Raw genomic sequence first — 13985 nt, 5'->3', positions numbered from 1 at the left:
CATGAATAAATCAGACTATGAACAGGAGGCAACCAGACAACTCTCCAACACCACATTTTACAGACCTCTCTCCTCTGATCCCACTTGGGAATTCCAAAAGAAATTACAACAACTACTTAAGGAACTCCCTGCTGTTACTTGGGACCTTATTCACTCAGACACACCATCTGAGCCCCATCCTGGATTATTGTATTTACTTCTCAAACTCCACAAACCTGTGAACCCCAGACAACCTATCATTTCAGGTATTGGCACCCTTACCACCAGACTATCCAGTTATGTGAACTCCCTCCTCAAACCCTATGCCACCAACACTCCCAGCTACCTCCGAGATACCACCGACTTCCTGAGGAAATTACAAAACAGCGGAAAAGTTCCTGACAACACCATCCTTGCCACCATGATACCATCACTGGACCTAACCAGGTTAGTCACAGAATCAGGGACACATTATCATGTTCCTCAACGAACATCATATATGCCATCATGTGCCAACAATGCCCAGATGCTTTGTATATTGGACAGATTTCAAACTCTCTTAGACAAAGAGTTAATGGGCACAAAACAGACGTAAAAACACTCCTGATCCACAAACCGGTCAGCCGACATTTTAATGGAGTGGGCCATTCTGTTAATGACTTAAGAGTTTGTGTCTTACTGAAGAGGAATTTTCATACTACTTTGGAAAGAGAGGCTGCTGAACTCTCTTTTATCTTCAAATTTGACACATAAACACGTGGTTGGAATCGGGATGCGAATTTTCTGGGACATTATAGGGGCTCTTTTGCATACTTGGCTTAATCTAATTCTTGACTCTCCCCCCCACCCTCTACTCTCTGATTTGCTCACCTTGATCATTTTTTTTTTCTGATTTGTCAACCTTGATTACTATTTTTGATTCTCTATGCCTTAAATATTGAGTCTGTTCTGGTATGGCTATGGTCTGAAGAAGTGGGTCTGTCCCACAAAAGCTCACCTAATAAATTATTTTGTTAGTCTTTAAAGTGCTACTTGACTGCTTTTTTGTTTTGATAGTATATAGACTAGCACGGCTTTCTCTCTGCTACTAGTAGCAAAGGGTTGATTTTTCTAAAAATGTAACTCCCAGCAGTCAGATACATTCTCAAGTTAAAATGTAAGTTGAAACAAATAAAAAACACAAGTTTCATAATCTATGTGACACTCATAAACTCTTACATCAATAAAATAAAGTATTTTTAAAACTTTTGAGGATATATCCTGGTTTCCTTACACCAACATGTATCTAGAATAATTGCACCAACTTTCATATAAGTACACGACTGAAATTAAGCTCAGAATTTGGCTCTTACACCATTTTTACCACTGACTTTACTTTCCTGCCCTGCACTCAGTCTAAACAATTAAAATATACTTTGTTTCACTTTTTTATTGTCAGTTTCACAACCTGGTTCTCCTGCACAGGTCTAATATTGCAATATTTGGCTTCCAAGCACTTCAGAGAACTATCTCAAATAAATTTGTCACTGCAATTTATTAGTTAAGGACACATTTCTGTTACTCTTAGATTTCAGGAAAATGCTGCTTAATACAAAACCTAGAATTTAGCCAACACTGAGCAGTTTCTCTTGCCAAATTGGTTTGAGACAGGACACAGAATTGGACTGCAAATGTGAAAGAGTTTAGATAAAGATGCCTTTTAATTATCATCAGCTCAGCCCCAGTTACTGCTAGTGATTACCATCACCCATTACTGACCTGCACAACAGCTAATAGAGACACTGTCTGCGGACACACAAGTTAGACAGCTTTGTTCTGCTTCCCCCAACTTCCTTTCTCAGCTAGGAAAGAAGGCACACTCCACTATAATTATCAGCATTTTCTCTGCTGCCATCTGCTGCACCCTTGTAACACTACAACTAACAGCTCTCTAGCAGTGCTGCTCCAAGGCAGTGTTCCTTGAGGGAATGCTTTCTTATAGGACTTTTATGTCCTCCTGATATCTGTCTCTCTCTTAAAATGGGAAGACATTGCCGCACTTAGAACGCATCTGAGATGCTGTCCATTTACAACCCAGCACAACCAGAGCTAACATTACAGCGCAGCTGGGTTTGGGGGTTGGAGGGAGCAGGATTACCTTGGTCAGCCCTACACTCCAACAAACTGGAGGCTGCCAGTGCTGCACTAGGCACACCCTACTCCTAGGGCTTGTTTCAGGCCCCTCTGAAGGTGGATGAATGAATAGATGTCGGATTAGAACTCCCTTGGATTAGATTAGCAATTCACACATTTGAAGACAGGGACTGGGGAGGTTGTTCTGCATGAAGTGCTTAAGGCCAGCCAGAGTGAGAAATCCTCGTCTCCTTGTTTAAATAGGAGCCTGGTCCAGAATCACGCAGGGTACACACATGGGGAATTCTTCCCTGCAGCAGCATAAGGTCTTCTGCAGAGACAGGGAAGTAGCTTGTGCTTCTCCTATTCAGGCACTGCTGGGACTTGGTTTAAAAGCCCCCGGGCTGCCTTAGTTTGCCTGCCCTGCTGCCCTGGCTTCCAGAAGGCTTGCAGCAGTGGTGAGGTACTACATGGCTGGATCAGCTAACCCATGACTCCTGCTACCTCCATCCTCCCTCACCCTCCTTCCGCCTGCCCAGAAAGGTTGGATGAGCTGGAGCTTCTGCCAAGCACATGACTTACTGCTCTGCATATGGGAGGGGGATTTGTTAGCAGTGGGGAACCCAGGTGTCTACTTTGCACCAATGACACCCTTGTGAAGTGGTTGCAGCACAAGGGTTGATCTTCCACAGCAGGACTGAAACTCCCAATTCACTGCCATGAGCCCATCTGCCTGGTTTAGATTCAGATCTTGGAATGAGCTCAGCACGTGCAGGTCCCTGGTACCCATGCAGCATGCACCTGTCTGCTTGAGGGCAAGAAAGGATTTCAACAGAAATCTGCCACTTCTCAGGTGAGTCACTGAAAATGACTCCAAACTGCAGAGCCAAGAACTGACTTGCCTGGTTCACCTAGCTACACTTCCAGATCCTGTGAGAGTAACTGATGAAATCACTGATGAAATCACTGAACACCAGATGTTTCTGAACTATGGAACATTGTTTTGCTCTAGAACCATTTTAATCTGACTTGCCTTAGATTTCATCCATAACAAGGAAGAGAGACAGGATAACAGGAAAGAACCCAAGGAGGAAAAATAAGAGAAGTTTATACATTGGGTGATGTGGAGCTGACACCTGGGACCTACCACGCTCGAGCTAATTTTAAACACTTTAGAAGGAGCTCCAGGAAAAGACCAGTGACGATCTGTCTCCTCTCTCAATGCAGCAGCTATGGTGGCCCAGTGCTGGTGGAAATGCAAATGGAAGTGATCACACACCAGTATGGATGCAGAGGTGACACTGGTGGATAGATGGAAAACCCAAACAGCCTCAAATGGAAAGGCCAGGTACTATGTAATCTCTGGGCTGTGTGCAGAGCCATGCACATCTCTGGGGTAACAGAACTCTCAGCCAGTCTGTGGCGGGAAAATCCAGTCACAACCAGCTTAGTCCCTGTCCCTTAATTCCAAAATGGATTCCCTCTTTTTAAAAATGGAGTCTCTTCCTCATGACGGATATAAGAGTCTAAATATCTTATAACCATTATTATTAACATACAACTAGGAATTAGAATATACCTCAATACTACGTACATCAGACAGTAATATATTTCAACATTTTTAATGAGCTGGAAGAGCCTGAGACCAAGCAGCCAATCTCTCTCTCTCTCTCTCTCTCACACACACACACACACCCTGCTTCGGAAATTTTATGGCCCCATGTGGGGCCCCCCCCCCCCGACTTTGCACACCCCTGCTGTAGAGAATAATGGCTCGGGTGGTTTGGGCAGATTTTAGAGCAACCTCTGATCTGTAGACCAACTCTCACCCTCTCCAATCCCATATAAGAGCAGAAGAAGAAATGTCCCGTTAAATCTGGGATAGATATTTGGTGACTGTTAGGATTTCTTTGGCTAATTACCATATGAACTTGAGAACTCATAGCTGGGTCTTATTTCTAACTTAACAGCCTCTGGGGAGGCCGAGAGCGCTAATCCTATCCTCTGTATTGATAACTGAGTGTTTTGCACACATCACAACTGGCACTTCTCCAGGATGCACAGAAGGAGAAAGGCAGGAAGTCCACCTGAGACAGCCCTTTAAAAGGAAGTTCCCCAGCAAGGAAAGGTCCATAGCACAGGCTGCATCAGAGCAAAGCTGCAGGGCCAACAGAGGAAACGTACATCCATCCAGCCCCACTCTCCCCAGCCCACATACTCCTCCCCTGAGCTGCTCACAGCCAGCTGCCTCCTTCCTTGGAGTCCAGAAAAGCCACGTGGAAATCAGCATTGGAAGGGAAAACAGGCAAAATCAGGCTGAGTTGTCTAGTATTAATCAGAGTTTTCCTTACACTGCCACAACTCCCCCATTCTCCCCCCAGTCCATAATTAATTGCATGCAGAGTCGACAAATTAGTTATCTCCCAAGCTATTTTCAAAACATGATAGTTGGGGAATAAAAGGCACGTCAAATGATGCCTGTGACTCAGAGCTCACACCGCCAGACAAAACACCAATCCCTACCCTCTCTCTACTGTGCTCAGGCATCCAAGCTGCCCCTCAGCCAGTTCAGTTCATTTGGGGATGGGCTTCTCAGTCAGGACAGGCTAAACAGAGTTTTACCCTGTATTCACGCAATGAAGATAACGTTTCATTATCCCCACATTCAATACCAGAGACATTTGTAACTCCACCCTAGCCAAAATTAGGGTAACCAGACAGCCGGTTTTAGAGTGAGAGTCCCATATTTGAAAACTCCTGCAAGTGTCCTGTCTTTTTCTTGAAAACAGGCAAATTGTCCCATATTTCTGTCCCTCCCCTCCTCTGTCCTGGCTGGTTCTGTTGCTAGTTGAGGTGGGGATGGTTTGAAGGAAGGGAGCAGTTGGGGGTGGCATCTGGGGCAGGTCAGGAAGTTGAGTGGAGAAAGCTGGCTCCTATGCTACCATATCCTCTTGTCCCCCTCCCTCCCACCAGCTGCAGGGCATGTCCCACTCCCAGTGCAGTGTGGAGAACAACAGTCTGGTGGGCAGGCTCCTTCCTTCCACCACTGCCTCTAGGGCTCACATCCTGGGAAAGCCCCAAATCCTCCAGCCTAGGACACTGACCAGGAGGAACCAAGCCTTGAATGTGCCTGAGCCCCACTCAGCGCTGTCATGGGAAAGCATCTCTGCCTCTCAGTTAAGGTCTGGAGTGGTGGTGGGGGAATGAGTTTCCAGCCTGTTTGTTTTCCCAGCCTGCAAGCTTAACAGCAACCCTCCCCAAGCAGGGGCACAGCACCCTCTTTGCCTTGGGTCCTGTCATCAGGGAGAAAAGGGCTGCTCTGTCCCCTAGGCACCCTCCCCTGTTGAGCCTCCTCTCTGCCAAAGTTTGCTGAAGCCCCTACATCCAGGTTCCCTGGGCCCTGGTGCACAATGCATCCTTAGGGCTTCATCCTTTCCTGCCTGCACTGTAGCCAGTGGACAGGAGGTGGCAGGATTATGTCTGTGGCCAGCAGCAGCCTGGACACTGTGGCTACGTCCACACGTGAAGCCTACATCTAAGTAGCCTATTTTGATGTGGCGACATCGAAATAGGCTATTTCGATGAATAACGTCTACACGTCCTCCAGGGCTGGCAACGTCGATGTTCAACTTCGACGTTGCGCGGCACCACATCGAAATAGGCGCAGCGAGGGAACGTCTACACGCCACTGTAGCACACATCGAAATAAGGGTGCCAGGCACAGCTGCAGACAGGGTCACAGGGCGGACTCAACAGCCAGCCGCTCCCTTAAAGGGCCCCTCCCAGACACACTTGCACTAAACAGCACAAGATACACAGAGCCGACAACGAGTTGCAGACCCTGTGCATGCAGCATGAATCCCCCGCTGCAGCAGCAGCAGCCAGAAGCCCTGGGCTAAGGGCTGCTGCCCACGGTGACCATAGAGCCCCGCAGGGGCTGGAGAAACAGCGTCTCTCAACCCCCCAGCTGATGGCTGCCATGGAGGACCCCACAATTTCGACGTTGCGGGACGCGGATTGTCTACACGGTCCCTACTTCGACGTTGAACGTCGAAGTAGGGCGCTATTCCGATCCCCTCATGAAGTTAGCGACTTCGACGTCTCGCCGCCTAACGTTGAAGTTAACTTCGAAATAGCACCCGACGCGTGTAGCCGCGACGGGCGCTATTTCAAAGTTAGTGCCGCTACTTCGAAGTAGCGTGCACGTGTAGACGCAGCTTGTCTGGGCAGGAAGGGACAAGCTGCTTCCAGCCAGGGGGGAAAGAGAGGAGCTCCGCAAAGTCTGGGACAGGTCGTCCTTCCCTCCCCTCCCCATGGCTAAAAGTAGCTCCTGTCCCTTCCCGCCTGCAAAGCGCTAAAAAGCTGCTGGTGGTCCCATTTTGATGAAAATGAAAAAGCAGTCAAGTAGCACTTTAAAGACTAACAAAATAATTTATTAGGTGAGCTTTCGTGGGACAGACCCACTTCCTCAGACCATAGCCATACCAGAACAGACTCAATATTTAAGGCATAGAGAACCAAAACAGTAATCGAAGTTGACAAATGAGAAAAAAATGATCAAGGTGAGCAAATCAGAGAGCAGAGGGGCAGGTGGGGGGAGTCAAGAATTAGATTAAGCCAGCTGTGCCAAAGAGCCCCTATAATGTCCCAGAAAGTTTGCATCCCGGTTCAAACCATGTGTTAATGTGTCCAATTTAAATATAAAAGAGAGTTCAGCAGCTTCTTTTTGTAAAGCAGACTGGAAATTCTTCTTCAATAAAACACAGACAAGTCTTAAGTCATTAACAGAATGGCCCACCCCATTAAAATGTAGACTAACTGGTTTGTGGATCAGGGATGTTTTGACGTCTGTTTTGTGCCCATTAACTCTTTGTCTGAGAGAGTTTGAAGTCTGTCCAATATACAAAGCATTTGGGGATTGTTGGCACATGATGGCATGTATGATGTTAGTTGAGGAGCATGACAATGTGCCCGTGAGTTTGTGAGTAACCTGGTTAAGTCCAGTGATGGTATCGCCAGAGTAGATATGTGGACAAAGCTGGAAGTGAGCTTTGTTGCAAGGAAAAGTCCCAGGACTGGTATTCCTGCAGTATAGACTGTAGCTATTGGTTAGAATCCTCATAAGGTTGGGAGGTTGTCTGTAGGAGAGAACAGGCATGTGACATAGGACCTTCTGGAGAGAAAGAGAGAAAGAGACTTCGGTCATTTTCTAGCTTTTCAGTGCTGGATTCTGCAACTTTAATGCAGTTTTTAAAATGACAATCACAGATCAGAACTCCAGGTTCATCTTTATATCCTACCTTCTGCTGGATTTATCAGTTCTGGGTCACTGGCTTGTCATTGTTGCCTTAGAGATAGGAGGCAAAAGAGGTGGGTCAGACAGACAGTCTCTGTGCTGTTGAGAAAGGTGAAAGTCTCAGGAAAGAACACCCCACTGGAGCAGAGGGAAATGAGCCCATAGGTGGGATCCTCTCGCACTGAGGATACCTCTCCAGAGGAGGGAATGGTACAGTGACTTGCCTGCCTGGTGCAAAGATTATGGATTTCTTGAACGATCTTGGTCGATATAAGTGTAGTGCTGTGGAGAAGACAGTGGCCTTGGTACATATATGTCTCACTGAGATAGGGAAGGATAGGAGAGATGTCCTGGTGGCCAAATTTAAGCCACTAGGTATGTGACTGAAATCCAGGATCTCCATAGTAGCGTCCACTCAAATGCTTCCTGTTCCACATGCAGGGCCAGGTAGACAGACAGAAGCGCAGGGTCTCAATGCAAGTATGAGACAATGGTGTAGAGAGGAGAGAGTTAGATTTAGTGGAAACTGGGAAAGCTTTTGGGAAAGGGGGTGCCTAAACAGGAAGGATGGGCTCCACTAAAACCATACTGCTGGAACTTAAAATTAAGAAAGTCATAGAGCAGTTTTTAAAACTAAGAGCTGGGGGAAAGCTGACAGATGTGGAGAAGCACATGGATCAGACAGAGACGTCCCTTAGGGGAAGGTCTATTAATGGAAATTCTCTGTGTCCTAGTAAAGAGGAGGGGATGGAAGATGATAAAATATGGGCGAGATCTGATGAGAAACAGTCAAATAAAGGAGTCCCATTCAATCACATCAATGGCAGACAGCTAAGTAGTGATAAGTTTTTAAAGTACTTATATACAAATGCTATTAGTTTAAATGATGAGAGGTCAGCTAGAGTGCCTTGTATTGATTGATGATATTGATACAACAGGTATCACAAAAATTTGGTAGAATGAGGTTGATCAATGGGACACAGTAATACCAAGGTGCAAAGTATATTGGAAGGACAGATCAGGTCATGCTTGTGGGAGAGTGGCACTATGTGAGAGAACAGACTCAAAGGAAGTAAAAATCTTAAATGAACCAAAATGTCCCATGGAATCTTTATGGATAGTAATTCCATGCTCTAAAAATAAGAATATTGCAGTAGGGATGTATTATATTACTGGCCTCCTGACCATGATGCTGATAGTGACTGTGAAATGCTAAAGGGGATTACAGAGGCTATGAAAATAAACTCCGTAATAGTGCGGGAGTTCAACTATCCCCATATCGACTGAGTACACATCACCTCAGGACAGGATGCAGAAATAAAGTTTCTTGGTACCTGGAGCAGCTAAGTCTGGAACCCATAAAAGGAGTGGCAATTCTTGAATTAGTCCTACATGGAATGCAGGACCTGATCTAAGAGGTAACTATAGCTGGCTTTTTTAGTAATAGTGACCATAATATACAATTCATTTAACATCCTTTGTGGTGAGAAAAAATACCACAACAGGACAACATTCTGGCATTTTATTTCAGAAAGGGGAACTACACAAAAATGAGGAAGTAGGTTAAAAGAGGTGCCAAAAGTGAAATCCCTGCAAGTTGCATGGAAACTTTTCAAAGACACCATAATAGAAGCTTAATTAAAATGTATACCTCCGAAATTAAAAAAAAAAAAAAGAAGAATGCACATGGCAAAATAGAATCCCAAATACACATACAAAATGATGGGGTCTAAATTAGCTGAACAAATCAGTAAAGAGAACTGGAGTCTCTGGATAGTTGTCTGAAAATGTCTGCTCCGTGTCTAGTGACAATCAAAAAAAAATTCCACGCCAAAAAGAATATTGGAGTCATTAGGAAAGGGATAGGTAAGAAAAATATATTGCCTCGATATAAATCAATGGCATGCCTACATATTGAATACTATCACTCATCTCCAAAAGGATACATTGGAGCTGGATGAGGTACGGAGAAACACAACAGAAATTAGGAGTACTGAACACATTCCAAATGAGAGGAGAAATTAAAAAGTTTGGGACTTTTCAGTTTGTAAGAGAGAGGATTAAGGGGAAGATATGACAGACGTCTATAGAATAATGAATGATGTGGAAAATTTGAATAAGGAAATGTTATTTACTCCTTTCAATAACACAAGAACTAGCAGTCACTCAATTAAATTAATAGGCAGCAGATTTAAAAACAAAATACTTTTGCAGTTAACCTGTGGAACTCTGTCAGAAGACATTGTGAAAGTCCACACTATAACAGGGGTGAAAAGCAAACTAGGTTAGCTCATGGAGAGTAGGTTCCTTGATGGGTGTTAGCCAGTGTAGGCAGAGATCCAACACTGTGTTCTGTATGTCCCTTGCCTCTGTTTGTGAGAAGCTGGAAAAGGGTGATGGGATGAATCACTCAATAGTTAACTATCAAAACAAAAAAGCAGTCAGGTAGCACTTTTGTGTTCATTCCTTCTGAAGCATCTGGCATTTGTTACCATCAGAAGACAGGACTCTGGGCTCAATGGACTTTTGGTCTGATCCAGTCTGGTCATTCTGATATTCTTTCTTAGAACCCAGATGTATCTGACCCCGTTGTAACCCACTAGCCTCCACCCCCCTCCAGGAGCTGAGATATAACAAGGGACTTCTGACAGGGTCTCTCTCTGCAGAGTCAGTAACAAAGACAGACAATATATTACATTTTTAAACCTGAAGGTGTCCCTACATGTCTCGCCACAGGAGGCCAGATAACTATTCTAGATGAGTGGGTCTATTTGTCCTTCTCTGACATAGGAATTGGGAAAAGGGCTCCTGCCAACTAACTGCTTAATTACCTGTGTATTTAATGTCTAGATAGCCCCTGGAATTGCGGTTAAAGTTGAGCCAAGCCAGTGCTGGAGAAGAACTGACATTTCCTGATCCAGAGGTCCAATCCTTACCTGTCAATACCATCTGGAGATGGAGACTGGAGCTGTCCCATGATGAGGTTCCTCAAGCTGCAGGAATGACAGTGATTAGCTTATTCTCCCTTATTTGGGTCCCCTCTCAGGGAGGGAATGTAGCAGTTAGAACACCTGTTTTGTTACTTTCCATCAGTTGTGGGGGTCCTGGCCTTACCTATGTGCTTAATCTCCTGCTTGCTGGTTTGGGAACTCCTAATAAATACCTGGTTTGTTTGCACCTACACTTTAGTTGGTTTTATTGTCACAGGTAGGGGTGTCCAACACATGGCATTTTTGTGCATTTTGTGGATAAATTTCGGTGGACATCACAAATTCTGCATGAACAAATAGAAGTTCTGTGTGTGTGGTGGCGGGGAGGAGGATATTTATTCTGCATCATGCAGAATTCCTGCAGCAGTAGCGTAGTCTGCATGGGGGAACCCCATTAAATGAAAGTTATTCTCTTGTACACCACAAGGCTGTGCCATTGATCAGTATTTGGAATGCTAGACTTAACTGCTACTTTTTGTATATTGCTAGATTCAACTGCTTCACGCGTTACATAACAAGGCTGACACTGAAAAGCAAAAAAGGCCATATGGGGGTTGAAGCCCATTTGGTCTCTTATTACGGGTGTACATTGCGTGAATGAACAAGCCACAGTAAGACACAGTATTTGCACAACATTTTATTGGAATACCGGTATTAAAAAGTAGATACAGTTGCTCAAATCTAATATACTTCAATAAAGATAACATTCTCCATGCCAAAGTGTAGAAGTTGAAGTATCTTGCCACAATAGTCAGAGGAGAAAATAAACAGTTAATTTGGAACATTAGCATCTGTCACTAGTAAAAGCATTGCTATGTAAAAGCAGGGGGCTGGATTAGATGGCCTCCTGAGGTCCCTTCCAGCCCTATGATTCTGTGTCAGGTCAGGCCTTCCATTTGCTTTCTGAATGCATTATTATGACCATATTTAGCAGTGACCACAAGCAGAAGTATTGTAACTATTACAGATGCACATGGTCCCCACCTAAGAAACTATTTACAGATGCACAAGGTCCCCACCTAAGAAACCTGCTGGGCTGCTGGCCAGGAGTCATCCAAGTCAGTCTCAGGCCAGTGCATGCCTCTGGAATGCCAGCCCCTCTTCCTTCCCACCCCACAATACCCATCCCAAACCTCCTGCCCCCATACCTGCTCCCAGACCCTGAACTCCAATTCCCTCCTGCCCTAGGTCAGAATCCAAATCCCTGCACCCCAGTCCCCTGCCCCAGCTCACAAATGCCTCCTTCACCCAATCCCTTACCCTGCACTTCCTCCTGCACCCAACATTCATCCCAGATCCCACACCTTCTCCATTAACATCATGGAAGAGTGTGGTCCTTGACCACTTTCCAAATCCTTGGAGTAGCCCCCCTCCCCGTCCCCAGCCCATAAAAAATTACAGTAATCCCTCGATTATGCAGAGGTTGCATCCCAGGCAACCTCTGCATAAATTAAATTGTGTAAATTGAGGGGGTTAGCTGAGGGAAGTGGGGGGCAGCCATGTGGTCCCCAGCTTTCCCCCAGCTGGGGGAGCCGGGGCTGGGGAGCGGTTTCGATTTGCACTTAACTCACATTAATGTCAGATGCTTCCTGGAACTCTCTCCTGCAAGACTCCTGTGTGCAGCGCTATCTTAAACCCTGAGAAGGCCAGAAGCAGTTCCTTGACATCAGAGCAGCTAATTACATTATGATAGGGGTTTACAAAAATAAATCATTTTGTTTTGGTCCAGGACAAAGTTTGCTTTCAAAGAGTTCTCAAGTGCATTTGGCTTAGCGTTGTGCATAAAGGGCTGTGTCTACACGTGCCCCAAACTTCGAAATGGCCATGCAAATGGCCATTTCGAAGTTTACTAATGAAGCACTGAAATGCATATTCAGCGCTTCATTAGCATGCGGGCGGCAGCCGCGCTTCGAAATTGACGCTCCTTGCCGCCGCGCGGTGCGTCCAGATGGGGCTCCTCCCATGAGCTCATGGGAATAAGGGGACTTCGAAGTAGGCGGCGTCCTTTCGAAAAGGAGCCCCATCTGGATGCGCCGCGCGGCGGCAAGGAGCATCAATTTCGAAGCGCGGCTGCCACCCGCATGCTAATGAAGCGCTGAATATGCATTTCAGCGCTTCATTAGTAAACTTCGAAATGGCCATGCAAATGGCCATTTCGAAGTTTGGGGCACGTGTAGACACAGCCAAGGTGAGTTCACTCAGAGCTTTCAAGGAAGCTGGGCTACCATTGTTAAGTTCTCAGTTTATTATTTGTAGGAAACATAACCAAGCCAAAAGAACTAAACTAACCTGTCTCCCTTACCTATCCTATGATTTTCAACTTCAGTGCTGCAAAATCTGTTTACAACCTCAGCATGGAGATGTTACAACTATCAGTTTAAGTGCCAGTATAAAATACAAACTGACAATATATTTTAAAAAGAGTACATAAGAGTATCAGGAATATATAGGTACCTTCAATAAACCAGGAATCATCAACTAATAAGCTAATGCCTCTTAATGCTTTACATCTCAGCTTATCTGTTTCCTATACCATCCCCAAATCCCAAACAGATTCATTTTCCAGTTTGCCCAAAAAGTCTGCACCTTAAGGCTACGTCTACACGTGAAGCCTACATCGAAGTAGCTTATTTCGATGTTGCGACATCGAAATAGCCTATTTCGATGAATAGCGTCTACACGTCCTCCAGGGCCGGCAACGTCGATGTTCAACTTCGACGTTGCTCAGCCCAACATCGAAATAGGCGCAGCGAGGGAACGTCTACACGTCAAAGTAGCACACATCGAAATAGGGATGCCAGGCACAGCTGCAGACAGGGTCAACGGGCGGACTAGCGCTTCCGGGGCAACAGCTAGCCGCTCCCTTAAAGGGCCCCTCCCACATACACTCAGCCTGCACAGCACGCGGTCTGAGGAGCCATATAGGCACACAGACCCCGGGCGCCGCAGTCATGGACCCCCAGCAGCAGCAGCAGCAGCAGCAGCAGCAGCAGCTAGAGGTCCACCCAGCCCTCCCGGCAGGAGCAGGGCTTGCCCTGACCCATGCCATGTGGGAGGCAGCTGAGTACCTCCTTGCCCCAGGGGAGGAGATGCCCCCAGGCCAGCAGGGCTCAACCCCTACCCCTGCAGCACCCCGCTCCACCCCCCACCTCACACGCCGGCGGCTGTGGAGCTACCCCACCAGCACCGACTGGTGGGAGCGGCTGGTGCTTGGGGAGTGGGACGACGACCACTGGCTCAGGAACTTCAGGATGAGCCGGCAGACATTCCTGGAGCTGTGCCAGTGGCTCACCTCCGCACTCAGGCACCGGGACACTGCCATGCGGCGTGCCCTCCCTGTGGAGAAACAGGTTGGCATCGCTGTCTGGAAGCTGGCCACTCTGGACAGCTACCGATCCGTGGGGCAGCAGTTTGGTGTCGGAAAGGCCACCGTCGGGGCTGTCTTCATGGAGGTAAGAGAACCCACAGGGGGAGGCCAGGGCAGGGCAGGGGGGCCACAGCAGGGCAGGGGGGCCAGGGCAGGGCAGGGCAGGGCAGGGGGGCCAGGGCAGAGCAGGGGGGCCAGAGCAGGGCAGGGCCACGCACACCCTGCTCACCCCTCATTGGGG

The 13985-nt window shown here is 46.6% G+C and overlaps 1 protein-coding gene across 1 annotated transcript in view; it reads right to left on the bottom strand.

Moving 5' to 3' along the window:
- PTGR1 (prostaglandin reductase 1) overlaps nt 1-1829 on the bottom strand; it is a 32289-nt gene extending 30460 nt beyond the window's left edge. The window contains exon 1 of the mRNA XM_074994037.1: nt 1738-1829. The gene's annotated coding sequence lies outside the window, so the exon portion shown is untranslated. The remainder of the gene's footprint in view (nt 1-1737) is intronic.
- Between the last annotated feature and the right edge of the window lie 12156 nt (nt 1830-13985).

This window comes from Carettochelys insculpta, chromosome 5 (genome assembly GCF_033958435.1).
Source record: "Carettochelys insculpta isolate YL-2023 chromosome 5, ASM3395843v1, whole genome shotgun sequence".
NCBI lineage: Eukaryota > Metazoa > Chordata > Testudines > Carettochelyidae > Carettochelys > Carettochelys insculpta.
The sequence above is the reverse complement of the archived record's forward strand: the minus strand, read 5'-3'. Positions and strand labels throughout refer to the sequence as shown.